Raw genomic sequence first — 13,395 nt, forward strand, 5'->3', positions numbered from 1 at the left:
CTGGCCACAGGCCCCTTATCCTTGGTGCACACACATAGGGCAGTCACCCTCTCTGACATTCACTGTTGCCTTTGAACTATGGATGGAAATGCCCCTCTGATTGGTTTAATCTCCCTCCCTTCTGAGGTTGTTATCTCACTGGGTGTCTGCTCCCAACCATGCATAGAGAGAGACCCAGCGTGAGAGCTGGGACCCAGGCCCCATTCCCCACAGCAACCTCTGTAACTTGTCCCTTCGCAGGAATGGACCGCAGACCCAGACTCATATGTGCGCATTGCGTCCTCCCTGCTAGCTGTGGTTTGCATGCCCCTCCACCACACACTTTGAAATGTGTCTGCAGCCATATCACTATGGAGGGGCAGCCTTTACAGGTGACCCAGTGGCGAGGGCTTCGCTCTTGTGCAAAGCAGGAAAGCTGTTGGCAGGTGAGTGGGTTGGGTATAATGGGTGGGTGGGAGAGGTCACCCCTCCCGCCCCTGCCATGCTGTCTCACTATGAGGCCTCTCCCACCATGCTATGATGCAGCAAGAGGGTCCTGACCAGCTGGGACCTCTTGACCTTAGATTTCCCAGCTCCAGAATCGTGAGCCTCATGGACTCCCATTGTGTGTAATTTACCCAAGCTGTAGCATTCTGCTGTACACATCAGGGCCATAACGCAGAGTGTTCTAAATCTTGCTTTCTAATTTCACTATACAGATACCTCTCGTGCCAACATCTGAGAATGCCCAGGACCCTTATACCCAATGCTGCTGTGTTTGCCTGTCATGTACACCCTCTTGTGTACTTAAAGTCACATCTAAATGGCTGGGAATACCTAATACAATGCGAATGCTGTGTGGACAGCTGGTACACAGAGTCATTTAGAGAGCAGTGGCGAGAAGAAAGGCTTGTACACAGGTGTTGCTGTGGATTCGTTCTGAGAGGAGGAGTGCAGTGGAGGCAAGAGGCAGAGTCACCACACAGACCCTGGGAGCCGGGTGAAAGCAAGCTAGAGGAAAGCAGCCTGCAGACTCATTTATTTCAGTTGGTATAGCAGCTTATATAGCCAAGACAGCCAATCTGGTCAAGGGGTGGTCTATGCCCTAACCAATCACATCCTGTTGCCAGACAGGCGCCGTTGCCGTTGCCAGTGGCCATCATTCCACCACCCACATTCATTACCATCATGCCATTTTTTCGAGTATTTCTGACTGCAGCCAAGGCCGTGGAGAGTCAGTGTGTGTTGGGAAGGTCATGTGTGTCAGCGCACATGGGTTCTTCCATCCTCTCCTCCTGGCTGAATAACAGGATAGATGGAGCTTTCCTACTGTCTGGGAATGGCAGCCAAGGCCCCAAGCTGGCAGAAGGCAGCGAGTAAGGTGGTGGGGACGCATGTGCCAGGGACAAGCCACTTCCTGTCCTCCCCAACTTCTTCCTGCCATGGTGGTGGATGAGGAAGTACTCACAGTGAGTCATGCATGGAGCTGGGCTGGAAGGGGGATGGTGCTTGGGCCTGCCAAGTGCTAGAATTGAGGCCCCACATGAGGCTGCACCAAGGAAGAAGGGTGGTGAGAGACTTGAGACAGCTCCATGTGTCTCTTAGCAGCTTGCACCTGCTGGGTTCCTGGGACATTCCCCAGGGCCTCAGTGGGTACCGAGAGGACACACCTGAACTCTCCCTGAATTCCATGGAAGGGCAGAGGGGAGGTGAAGGAGGTGCAGGGCCATGGAATACTTTGAGAGGGGCTCAGGGATGTGAACCCCAGAATGGGCCCCAAGGGGACAAGGCTCCTTCTCTGATGGGTACCCAGTGCCAGAGGGACCTGAGTGAACCAGAGGCCAGACCCAGGAAAACCACCTACTTAGAGACCCCCAGCACCCCACAGAGCCCTCCGTGCTGGACACCAGGCCCTGCCTCTGGCGTGACACCAGCGAATTTGAGAGTTCGTCCCCTCCCCTGCCCTGTCCCCAGTATCAGGCGTCGGGGGAGGAGAGAGTCCAGGACTGAGCCATTGGGGAAGGGGTGAGTCATGAAAGAGGCGGGGGTTCTAAGAGAACTGGACACGATCCAGCGACAGAAGCTGTGGGAGCTGCTTCAGCTGCATTGAAAAACAATGCAGGGAGTCTGTGCACAAGCAGGTGGGTGTCGGGCGTTTGGGGTGGGCAGAATTTTGGATTTACTCTCCAAGGATGGACGCTTCCTGATCCACGCCCTCCAGCGTCACGGGGCTCTGCGGTGAGAATGGATGGTGGTTTGCTTAAGCTGTTCCTGGGACTCCCTCAGTCTTTCACAAGGTCAAAGCCGGCTGTGATGCAGCTTCTTGCTGCGCTCCAGCCTCAGGTCTGCAGGCTGATTCTTCAGGGTACATCTCCAGATGCTCACGGTCTGAACACGGCTCCGTCTCTGAGAGACCGTGGTCCCAACTTCAAGTCTTTTGGGTCTGAGCTCAGTAGCCGACTCCCCTTTGTTGTTGGGGACCTGAGCCTGGCCATGTCAGTGTAGGCCACGGGCATGCCCACCCAACCCTGGGGGCTGTCCCTTGAGCTCTGTCCAGGTGGCTGAGAAAGGCAGAGTCCCGTGAATGGGACCTTTCTTCCAGTTGTCTGGCTCTTTCCAAGGCCTCCCCTTCCTCCCCCACCCACCATTTGGGGTCAGAACCCTCCTGTTCAATCCCTTTCAGGCCAAGTTCTGGCACCTCTGACCCATGCTGTTTAGTAGCTCAAGCCACAGAGTGTGCTGGCTGGCTGTGGCCCACCTCCTGCTTGCAAAATGGGCCAAGGTAAGGAATAAGTTAGATGTGCAGAATGAAGGGCTCTGAATTCATTTGAGTTGTCTTCGGTGATGCCACACAAAACTTGCTACACCTCGAGCATCTAGAAGCAACACCTGCCGAATTGGGGCTGGCACTGTGGCATAGTGGGTAAAGCCGCTGCCTGGGGTGCTGGCATCCCATATGGGCACAGGTTCGAGTTCCGGCTGCTCTCCTTACAGTGTAGCTCTCTGCAATGCCCTGGGAAAGCAGTGGAGGATGGCCCAAGTGCTTGGGCCCTTGCACCAGTGTGGGAGACCTGGAAAAAGCTCCTGGCTCCTGGCTTCATATCAGTTCATCTTTGGCCATTGTGGCCATTTGGGGAGTGAACCAGCAGACGGAAGACCTCTTTCTCTCTCTCTCTCTGTCTGTAACTCTGCCTCTCAAATAAACAAATAAATCTTTAAAAAAATCAGTTGGATCAGCTGCTTTCCAGAACTGGGACTAGCCCTGTGGTGCAGGTTGAGGGCAGTGGCCACCACCGGACACTCCCCACCCTGTCTCCATTCCTGCTACTGTAAATGAATCCACGAAAATCCTCAGAAAACCCAGTCTCCAGCTGCGTAGCACAAAACGACTGCTTCACAGATGCTCGTGTCGTGCTCATAGAGTTTCTGTCTTTCTGGCCGGTGAAGGACTTACCCTGTCGCTCCCCGTCTTCGTGGAGGAACGACACAGGACTCTGCGCTGTTCTTTTGTCTGCTCGGCCTTTCCCGGGTTTGCTGCTGGTTCTTCCCGGGTTGGCTACCGTCCCTTCCACCTCCGTGGAAGGGCGGTTCCCCCTGCCACTTTTCCCCACTTCCGCGGGGGAGCGGCACACCGCTGGCCTGCTCTCTCGGGGGCTGCACAGGTGTTCCTTCAGATAGATGTTCCTGGTGCATGTTGTCTCTCTCCTCCTTTATAGTCCTCTTCCACCAATCCCAACTCTGCTACCCACACGCCGAGTACGCTGCTCTCCTCCAATCAGGAGTAGGTCCTACAGTTTATTGGTTGAACTGGAGGCAGCTGTGTAGAAGCTGTTTCTCCCTTCTCAGCGCCATATTGTGGGAGAGCAGATGCATAGAATAAGTCTTAATTCCAGTAACTTAGTCTAGTCCGAGTTGCTCCCCACATACCCGAACATATTTCTCTCCTGACTGATTCCATGTCTTTGTCTCGCAGGAAGCATCTCAGTGGTGCTGCCTGAAACTGCCCCACGCTTTGGGACAGCATCTTACATGGTCCCCAGATCAGTGACACTGGGCATTCTCTCCCTCTAGTGCTGCCACTGGGCCCCTTGTGAGCTGGGCCTGTTCTAGTCTGTGCCCCCTCCAAATTCTGGAACTTGCCCAACCCATTTGTTTCCCCTCTGTTAGAGGGGAAATAAGTTTGTTTTTTTTTTTTTTTTTTTTTTTTTGACAGGCAGAGTGGACAGTGAGAGAGAGAGACAGAGAGAAAGGTCTTCCTTTGCCATTGGTTCACCCTCCAATGGCCGCCGCTGCAGCCGGCGCACCGCGCTGATCCTGGCAGGAGCCAGGAGCCAGGTGCTTTTCCTGGTCTCCCATGGGGTGCAGGGCCCAAGCACCTGGGCCATCCTCCACTGCACTCCCTGGCCATAGCAGAGAGCTGGCCTGGAAGAGGGGCAACCGGGACAGAATCCGGCGCCCCAACCGGGACTAGAACCCGGTGTGCCGGCGCCGCAAGGTGGAGGATTAGCCTATTGAGCCACGGCGCCGGCTGGGAAATAAGTTTTTAAAATGTCAGTGGCTTCAGTCTCCACAGGCTGGGAACCCGCAGGGGCCACCCTTCTGCCCCAGTGCAGTGCTCAGGTGTGGCGCTTCCTTCTCTCTGCAGCCAGTAGAGAGGTGCTGGAGGGAGCAGGTTGGGGCAAGGGCAGGGAGGAAGATGACCACGAAGTGTTGGGAGGGAGCCTCTGGGACAGAGGCTAGCCTGCACCAGCAGTTCACCCAGGCTCACGTCCAGAATGGATGAATGGACAGTTGAAGATTGGGAAAGTGAACTGGGAAAGTGTGAAGATAATTCACAAAGAAGCCAAGGCATTTGGTGGGGAAAACCCACCCAAGCATGGTAGGTGGCATGGATTTACTTCCCCCTACCCACACCACTGGCTACCTGGGCAGTGGGAGCAAGACACCTCCCTCTCTGAGTCTTGGTTTCCTCGTCTGTAAAACCAGGGGTTTTCAGCAAATCTGTAACACTCCCTCTCCATTTACACTCTGCGAGCTGACAGCTGCTATGCCCACTGGCTCTGGGCCACTTTTCTCACCACACACGGGATCCCGGTGTTCTCTGTGTTGGCTGCACTGGACAACAGTTGTCTCTGGGCAGGAACTCCATGGCCATCAAAAAGAGGTTGCTGGCACATAGATAGGATTAAGTGTTAAAGTGATCATATAAATAGGATCAAGTGTCTGGTAATAATAACAGATAGAATTAAAATAGAGAGTATGTTCCAACATGGGAAGCAGTCCACACAGCAGACTCATAGAATGACAATCACTTTAAGTAGCACTCTGACCTCAGAATCAGCCTTTAAGGATTCCTGGTCTGGCTGAAAAGCCCACAAGAGCATTTCAGGCATGGAAAGCCAAGACACTGTGGCAAAAAATGCTCTACATGAAGGACCTCTGTGAGATCCCAGTGGAATAAAGTGGCCTACAAAGAAGGAGGCACTTTTCTCTAAAGGGAGGAGAGAACTTCCATTTTGCCTATGGCCCTGTCTAAATACTGATGGAGTTTGTGGATTCAAAAGTCTTCCATAGCCTAGGAAGCTTATGTCAAGAGCCTCAGGTGATAACTAATGCCATATATAGAAATGTTAATTGTTAACAACAACAGTCACTGTGCAGTAACTCCCCATGTAGGACTTCTGTCCTTAATTTGTTGTATTATGATAGTTAACCGTAAAGCTTGTTCTCAGGTTTTGTGTGTGTGTGTGTATGTGTGTGTGTGTGTGCAAATTGTTGAAATCTTTACTTACTATAGAGCTGGTCTTCTGTGTATAAAGTTAATTGAATATGAATCTTGATGGAGAATGAGATTGGTGAGGGGAGAGGGAGGAGGAGGAGGGGTGGGAGTGTGGGTGGGAGGGCTGGTATGGTGGGAAGAATCACTATGTTCCTAAAGTTGTACTTATGAAATTTATATTCATTAAACAAAAGGCTTCATTGGGAAAAATAATTTAAAAAAAGAGATTGCTGGGTGCTGATGTGGGAAGACCCCATGGTGTATGCACCTTGTGGGAGAGGAGTAAATGGAATGTTCCAGAACATTCGCTGATGCCTGTGGTGATTCCACAGTGGGCAGATGAGGTAGGGGAATGCATGTAAACCTGGTTCATTCTGGCTTGGAAGTTACCTGTGGGCGAGTGGATGGAAACTTGGAAATGGAAGCCAGCATGGAGACTTACAAGTCAAAGTGGACTTTTCCTCTGACTCAGCTCCACCCAGCATTGCCCAACTGTCTCCAAACAGTGCTGCACAGGTGTTTGCGAGGAGATGAAGAGGGGCTGTCTGTTGACTTTATTGCCAAACCCTGCCTTTTGGAATTGACACAAGAAGGGTGCAGCCTGCACGCCAGGCCTGACCATTCGGTCAGCAGACTCCAACCCCTGGACTGGCCTCCTCAAACAGACACTATTGGAACAGGGAGACAGGACAGATAAAGAGAGCACCTGGGCTCCAAGCGTGGGGGTAGTAGGCTTATCACCAACTGGTCATTGGTTCCCTGCCCTCAGAGCTCCCTCTCCTGACAGCTGCTGGGGGAGGAGTCCTTGTCCTGTGCATGGGGACACAGGGAGTGACCTGCGCCTTCAGGAAGGGAGCCCCTCGCTTAGCTGTGGCTGCAGGTGGAGGGACGCTCTCCCATACCAATGCCAAAGCAGCCGCGGAGTACAAAGCACCAATTATGAAGCCAGTCCACCTGCTCTAGCTCTTCCAAGCTTTGTGACCTTGAATGCATTTTCTAAGTCCTCTCTGGACCTTGATTTTCCCATCTGAAAATGGGAATAACGTGCCCTCTTGGTCAAGAAGTTAGAAGGATGAAGTGTTAGAACAAAGCTTGGCACATTGGATGCGTCCAATAAATGGTGGCTCTCAAAGCTCAGCATGGGTAAGAATCTGCTGGAGACTTTGTCTCAATGCACAGGGCAGGGCTCTGTTTGTGCGGGCCCAGGAGCTGGGGTGTGGGTGCAAGCAGTCAGTGCCGCCTGCTCACTGCAGTGCCTGGTGGCTCCCACCCTGGGCGGCAGGACCCTGCTTCCCTCAGGGTGGGCACCAGCTGCCCTCTGGGGTGCTTCAGTCCTTGCAGACTTTTGTCTGCAAAGAGCTCTCCAGCTTCTTGCGCAGTGGAGGGCAGCTGTGGGCTCCAGCCTCGTCTCCTCCAGGGAGCCTTCGCTGGACCTGGGAGTTCCGGGCAGGGGTATGTGCCCTTACCTGTGATTCCAGAATTCACCTTTGGTCCTCGTGCAGCAATCTGATTGAGGGCCACAAACCCTGGCCTCACCTGACACAAGGCTCTTTATGGTCTGTGTTCCCCTTAGTGTGAGGTCTCGTGTTTGCTGTAGAAATATGAGTGAGTTTGCTGACAAAGTGATGCCCCAGGCTGCCCGGGGTGTTACAGAGTGGTGTATACAAGGAACTACTTTCCTAAAATGCAGACCAAACCAAGCCCAAGCCCTCGGCACTCCGTAACACACCTGGACCCCCCAAGACATCTGGACATGACAATCCTAAGAGCAAAGATCAGGGATTTAGCACAACGTTCGGCATAAAGGAGGATCGATTATTATTTTTGACTCAATGAATGCTTCCACGTGGAGGACACTGCTCCTGTCTTTTTTTTTTTTTTTTTTTTTTTTTTGACAGGCAGAGTGGACAGTGAGAGAGAGAGACAGAGAGAAAGGTCTTCCTTTGCCGTTGGTTCACCCTCCAATGACCGCCGCGGCCGGCACACTGAGGCCGGCGCACCACGCTGATCCGATGGCAGGAGCCAGGTACTTATCCTGGTCTCCCATGGGGTGCAGGGCCCAAGCACTTGCGCCATCCTCCACTGCACTCCCTGGCCACAGCAGAGAGCTGGCCTGGAAGAGGGGCAAGCGGGACAGAATCCAGCGCCCCGACCGGGACTAGAACCCAGTGTGCCGGCGCCGCAAGGCGGAGGATTAGCCTAGTGAGCCGCGGCGCTGGCCTGCTCCTATCTTTTTTGCTGTCACATTCCTCCTCGGTCTGTGACATCTGTGGTAGGATTTGTACAAATCTTTTCACGTGGTCCTTTCATTCCTCTCCCTTGGGAGCAGTCCTGCAAGTTGAGCGGGCTGTCCCCAGGCTGGGGAGCAGGTGTAGGAAGACAATGTTGTGAACACCTAGACTCTTGCACCCCTGCTCCCACCCCCACCCCCACCCTGCCCTGTTTAAGCGAGGTTTTGAAAAAGAATTGTTTCTGGGATTGAGGAATAAGCTGAAGAGTTCATCTCCAGGTCTTTTTCTTCCCCTTACTTACGGTCAAGCTGCACCGGGACCATGTGCCCGGCCACACCCACTGCTCCCAGCTTGACAAAGGCAAGGACTCCAGGGCAGGAACCTGGGAAAGACCCTGAGGCAGCCCCCACCCCAGATGAGTTATTAGAGGCAGCGGGGTGGGAAGCCTCAGACACAGGGTTATGACAATTTGAGCTCCTGATGTATACAGGTGGGGGCCCCAGGACCTTGGGATGTACTGTATAGTCAGAAGGCTGTTGTAAGAGGCAAACAGGTGGAGGGGCAGTGGACAGGGACATGAGAAGGCAGGTGCCCAAGCTGTTCCTCCTCCCCTTCTCCCGTGAGCCTGTTCTATGTTTATGAATCCCACCCAGACCTGGCCTGTGGAGGTCGCCGATGCCACCCACCCCCTACCCCCCGGCCAGCCCCATCTTGCTGACCCACCAGCAGTGACTGCCACCCTGGGGGGCTCCTCCTTCATAAATAACTCCCCCCACCGCCCTGGAACCCCATTCTCTCCTGTTTTCCCCCCACCTCTCAGGCCATGCCTCTTTTCCGGGCTGCCTCTCACCTTGGCCTTCCTGGGTTCCTCTGCCTCAAGCTCACTGCTTTCAGGACCGTCCACCACCGCTGGCACTCACGCTCCCCAGCCCGGCCCTGGCCCTCTGTGTTCCATTCTCTCCTCGTCTCCTTCCCTCGCACGTGGAGATGACGACTCATGTCGCCACCCTCCCCACTCCTGCCCAGTGCCCGAACCGTCTCCCCAGGCCGCCTCTTGGCTCACTCTCTCCTGCTGGAGCTCTGCTCCCGCTCGCCCTGTCTGCAGCTGCACCTCCTGTACTACCCGACCCCTTTCTCTCCCAGGCTTCATCAAGGTTTCACACATCATACACTGTGGTCATTTATGCTGATGATTTGTTTGCCGTCAGAAGAGCAAGGATTTCATTCAGGCAAGGATGACGGTTTCTGCTTTGCTTGCATTGCCAGGATTCCTAGCCCCTGCAAGTGTGTGGCCTGTGGCAGGCTCCCAATGCCTGTGTGTGGAATGAATGAATGAATGAATGAGCAGAAAACTGCACTTGTCACTATTCTCACTCGGAAGAGGGGAGCGAAGCCTCATCAAAGGTCAAAGATGGAATTCCAACGTGGACTCCTGGAAGACAGCAGGGTTCAAGTCCCAGAAATTAGTTAGCGTCGAGGAGGTGAGGTTGGAAAGGAGAGTCCAGCTGGGGCCACCGGCGCTGCAGTGACTTGGGGAATGTGCTGTGGTGATGGCCGCCAGGCAGTGGAGCCGAGGGTCTGGAGCCAGGTCAGGGCCAGAGGTAGAGCTGGTAACTCTCCATCTGGAGGTAATGACCTTGGCAGAGAACTGCAGGAGAAAGAGGTGAGGGAGAGTGAGCTCCCCAAGGGCAGATTATGGGAATCGTCTACACCCAGGGGAGAATAAGGGAGCATTTTGGGAATGAGATAGCCAGGAGAGTGAGCTGTCCTGGAACCTCAAGACGGAGCTCCAGGGGAGAAGCCTGGGTCGCTGACACTGAACTCCACATAGCAAAGGGGAGGAGGAGGTTGGGAAAATGGCCACTAGATGCCTGCACCCAGAGAGCTGCTGGCCAACTGCCCAACCAGCCCCAACGGCCCCCAGCTCCAGGCAGCAGTGCCACAGGGGGCGAAGGAGGATTGTCCAGCAGGCAGTGAGCGCACCATTAGCTAACAAGGCTGAGATGGTGGGAGCGGGAGAGAAAGGGACACTGTAGCAGGACCTTGCAGAGGGCCAGCCAGAGGCAGCTCTAGAAGCCAGCTTAAGGGTTGGCATCGATGTTTAGCAATGGCTCAAGGTCACAGGGGCCCCGGGGGATTCCTGGACCCCCGCGGAGCATGACCACTGCTTGATTTCCCAACGCTGCCTCTTGGCTTCTGCAGCTGCTGTTTGCCCCTCCAATCGATCCAGGGTCCAGCCTGTTACTTTTTAACTGGGGTCCTGGGTTCGAAGGCCTCACTGTTGTTTGAACACGCATTGCATTGGGAAGGGCACGTCCTTGTGATTGACTCATCTGATGAGCCAGCAAGGATCGTCTAATTCCACAGGGACTCAGGGAAGGCACATGGGGTCGGGAGGGTGGCCGAGGTCTTACACCGATGAGACAGCGCAATGACTAGAATGCAGAAGACGAATCCTAAACTCAAACCTCCTGCCATGGTTATAGACTGGTATCTAGTTCCTTTATGGAAAGGAGACTTCTAAAACTTTGACATTGCAGGGTTCATGAGTTCCTAGGAGTGGGAGGCCCAGCCCTCAGCCTCTGGTCTCTTCGGTCCTTCAACACTGTTGGACCGAGCCGGGTTTGAGCTGTTCCCAGGTGCACCATCTCTGTGGGGCAAGGCTGCTGTGGGGGAGGGGAGGGCTCTCTCCTGAGGCAGCCGGGACAGTACAGCTCCCTGGGCATGCTGAGGCAGGCTGTCTCTGAGAACAGTCTGTCTTTTTACACTGAGCCATTGTCCCACCTTCACAAACTATTTTGCAGCTTGAAGAAGGCCCCCCCTTCCCCTCGAACATCTCTCCTATTCAACACCCCAATACCCAAATGCCAGGATTTTGACCTTTATTCCTGTTGACTTAAGTCAAGCATCACCGCTGGCATTGATTAAAATAAAAACGCTTCTGGAAGGGGTCATGTGCTTAGCCTATCAGTCATTCACATCTTTTTTTTTTTTTCTTTTTTTGACAGGCAGAGTGGACAGTGAGAGAGAGAGACAGAGAGAAAGGTCTTCCTTTTGCCGTTGGTTCACCCTCCAATGGCCCCTGCGACCAGCGCGATGCGGCTGGTGCACTGTGCTGATCCGATGGCAGGAGCCAGGTGCTTTTCCTGGTCTCCCATGGGGTGCAGGGCCCAAGCACTTGGGCCATCCTCCACTGCACTCCCAGGCCACAGCAGAGAGCTGGCCTGGAAGAGGGGCAACCGGGACAGAATCCAGCGCCCCGACTGGGACTAGAACCCGGTGTGCCGGCGCCGCAAGGCGGAGGATTAGCCTAGTGAGCCGCTGCGCTGGCAAGTCATCTTAGCATGGATGCGCACATGGGCTCTTCCTCGGAGAGGTTTGCTGGAGGGGACGGTGGACGGGCAGCAGTCAGAGGCGAACGAACAGTGCCTTTGTGCCCGACAGTCTGGGTTGAGAGCACCACTGTGCAAGTCTCTTTAGCTCCCTGTCTGCTAGCTTGCATGCAAACTGGGGCTGCGGGTCTCTACATCACTGGGTTGATACAGAGCAAACTGGGGCTGCCGGGGGGACTTACGAGAAGCAAGAGTATGATCTGAAGAGAGAAAACTGAGGATCCATGATCTTGGCCAGCAGCAGCACGGGGAAACCCACTCTGCAATGTGGTGTGAGGGTCGAAAACAAACTCTCCATGGCAGACTTTGGCTTGGCTCCGAACTCCCTCTCGTCTGAGTGCCACGGGATCCTGCTCAGCCCCCCCTGCTGCTAGGTGCCACGCGGCTGACTTCCTGCCAGGGGAAGTGGCCCCCAAGCCATCCCCCTTCCCAAGCTCCTCCATCCTCTCCACCTGCCGGGTGCAGGACACGCCATTCTGGTGCCACTGTGAGCCACAGAGGGAGGACGCCAGGGGCCCTGGACGACTGTGGTTTCCAGTTATGAGCAACGTCCACGTGTTTTTTTCTGTGTCTGCACAGGGAAGGGAGGTCCCACCAGTCCTCGGGGACACAACTCAGAACAAATCCTGGTCCCTGGACTCCAGATGAAAACCCGGCCCTCCTGGGCCACAGTACTGATCCCGTACGAATAGGTCAAGGGCACGAACCCTGAGGTCCCCCTGAAAAGGAGGGCACTGGACCAGCCACAGCTGAGGCGGCCCCTCTGGCTCACCCAGTCCACGGGACATTTAAGTGAGGTGAGCCCTGGTGGGCGGCACGGAGGCTGCTCCCTTGGGTTCTCAGTCTGGACAAGGCCAGCCAGAATGGACAGCTTTCCGATTTGGAAACCCCCAACTTGGCTTCCCAACTGCCCCCAAATTTGCCCCCCCCCCTTTTTTTTTGGACAGGCATAGTTGAGAGAGAAAGGTCTTCCTTTTTCCGTTGGTTCACCCCCCAAGTGGCCGCTACAGCTGGCGCGCTGTGCTGATCCGAAGCCAGGAGCCAGGTGCTTCCTCCTGGTCTCCCATGTGGATCGGATCCTCCACTGCACTCCAGGCCACAGCAGAGAGCTGGACTGGAAGAGGAGAGACCGGGAGAGAATCCGGCGCCCTGACGGGGACTAGAACCCGGTGTGCCGGCGCCTCAGGCGGAGGATTAGCCTTTAATCCTAGAGCATGAGCTCGTCTCGGATCTCCTTGAAGTCTGCTCGATTTGGTTGTGCACTTCCTTGTAGTAACACACTTGCCTTCCAGACCCACTGGTGTGCAGGCTGGCCCTCCCCTTGCGGGAGACAGAGGCTTTGCCCAGCACCAAGGCGTGGTGAGCGCTCAAGAGCCTAGGGGAACACACGGGACCTCCTCCCGCTGCCCTCCACGTCAGCCCCGCTCCAGATTCTACCCGGGAGCAGGGCGGTTTCACAGCCTTGCCCAGCTGCCAAGTTTGGGTTGTCCCCACAAGGCCTGGGAGGCAACTCCACTCCGCCTGGAGGCTGTGGGGATGTGGCTTCCCCTCCCTCGCCTGGGGTTTGCAGGCCACTGGGGAGGGCGCCAGGGCCAACTTGGGAGCTGTAGGGGAAGCCAAAGGCAGACAGCAGCAGCATGGGGCATTGGCAGGGCGAGGAGCGGCACTCCAGGGTGGGGCGCTGCATAGGAGCCGGGCACGGACAGCCTGAGCTGGGTTCGGTATGGACTGAAGTCAGGCAGCCATTCCAAGTCCCCAACAGTCACAGCCGGGGCCAGTGCCCACTCACAGGAGTCTGCATGGCGTCTTAAGTCAACGTACGCCTTGAGTGTCCCCTGCCCGAAGCGTGTCCTGTGAATACCTACCGGACACCTGCTGCCCGTGTCCCAGGGTCTCGTGGTGGGTGCACATCCTCTCCCACGTGAGGGAGCAGTGGGGAGGATGCAGAGCGGCTTCTGCTTCCCAGCCAAGAGCCTGCTGAAGGTGTTCCTCAGAGCCAAGGCAGGGAGAGCCG

Source organism: Oryctolagus cuniculus, chromosome 10 (assembly GCF_051225735.1).
Source record: "Oryctolagus cuniculus isolate XC-2025 breed Fujian yellow rabbit chromosome 10, ASM5122573v1, whole genome shotgun sequence".
Classification (NCBI taxonomy): domain Eukaryota; kingdom Metazoa; phylum Chordata; class Mammalia; order Lagomorpha; family Leporidae; genus Oryctolagus; species Oryctolagus cuniculus.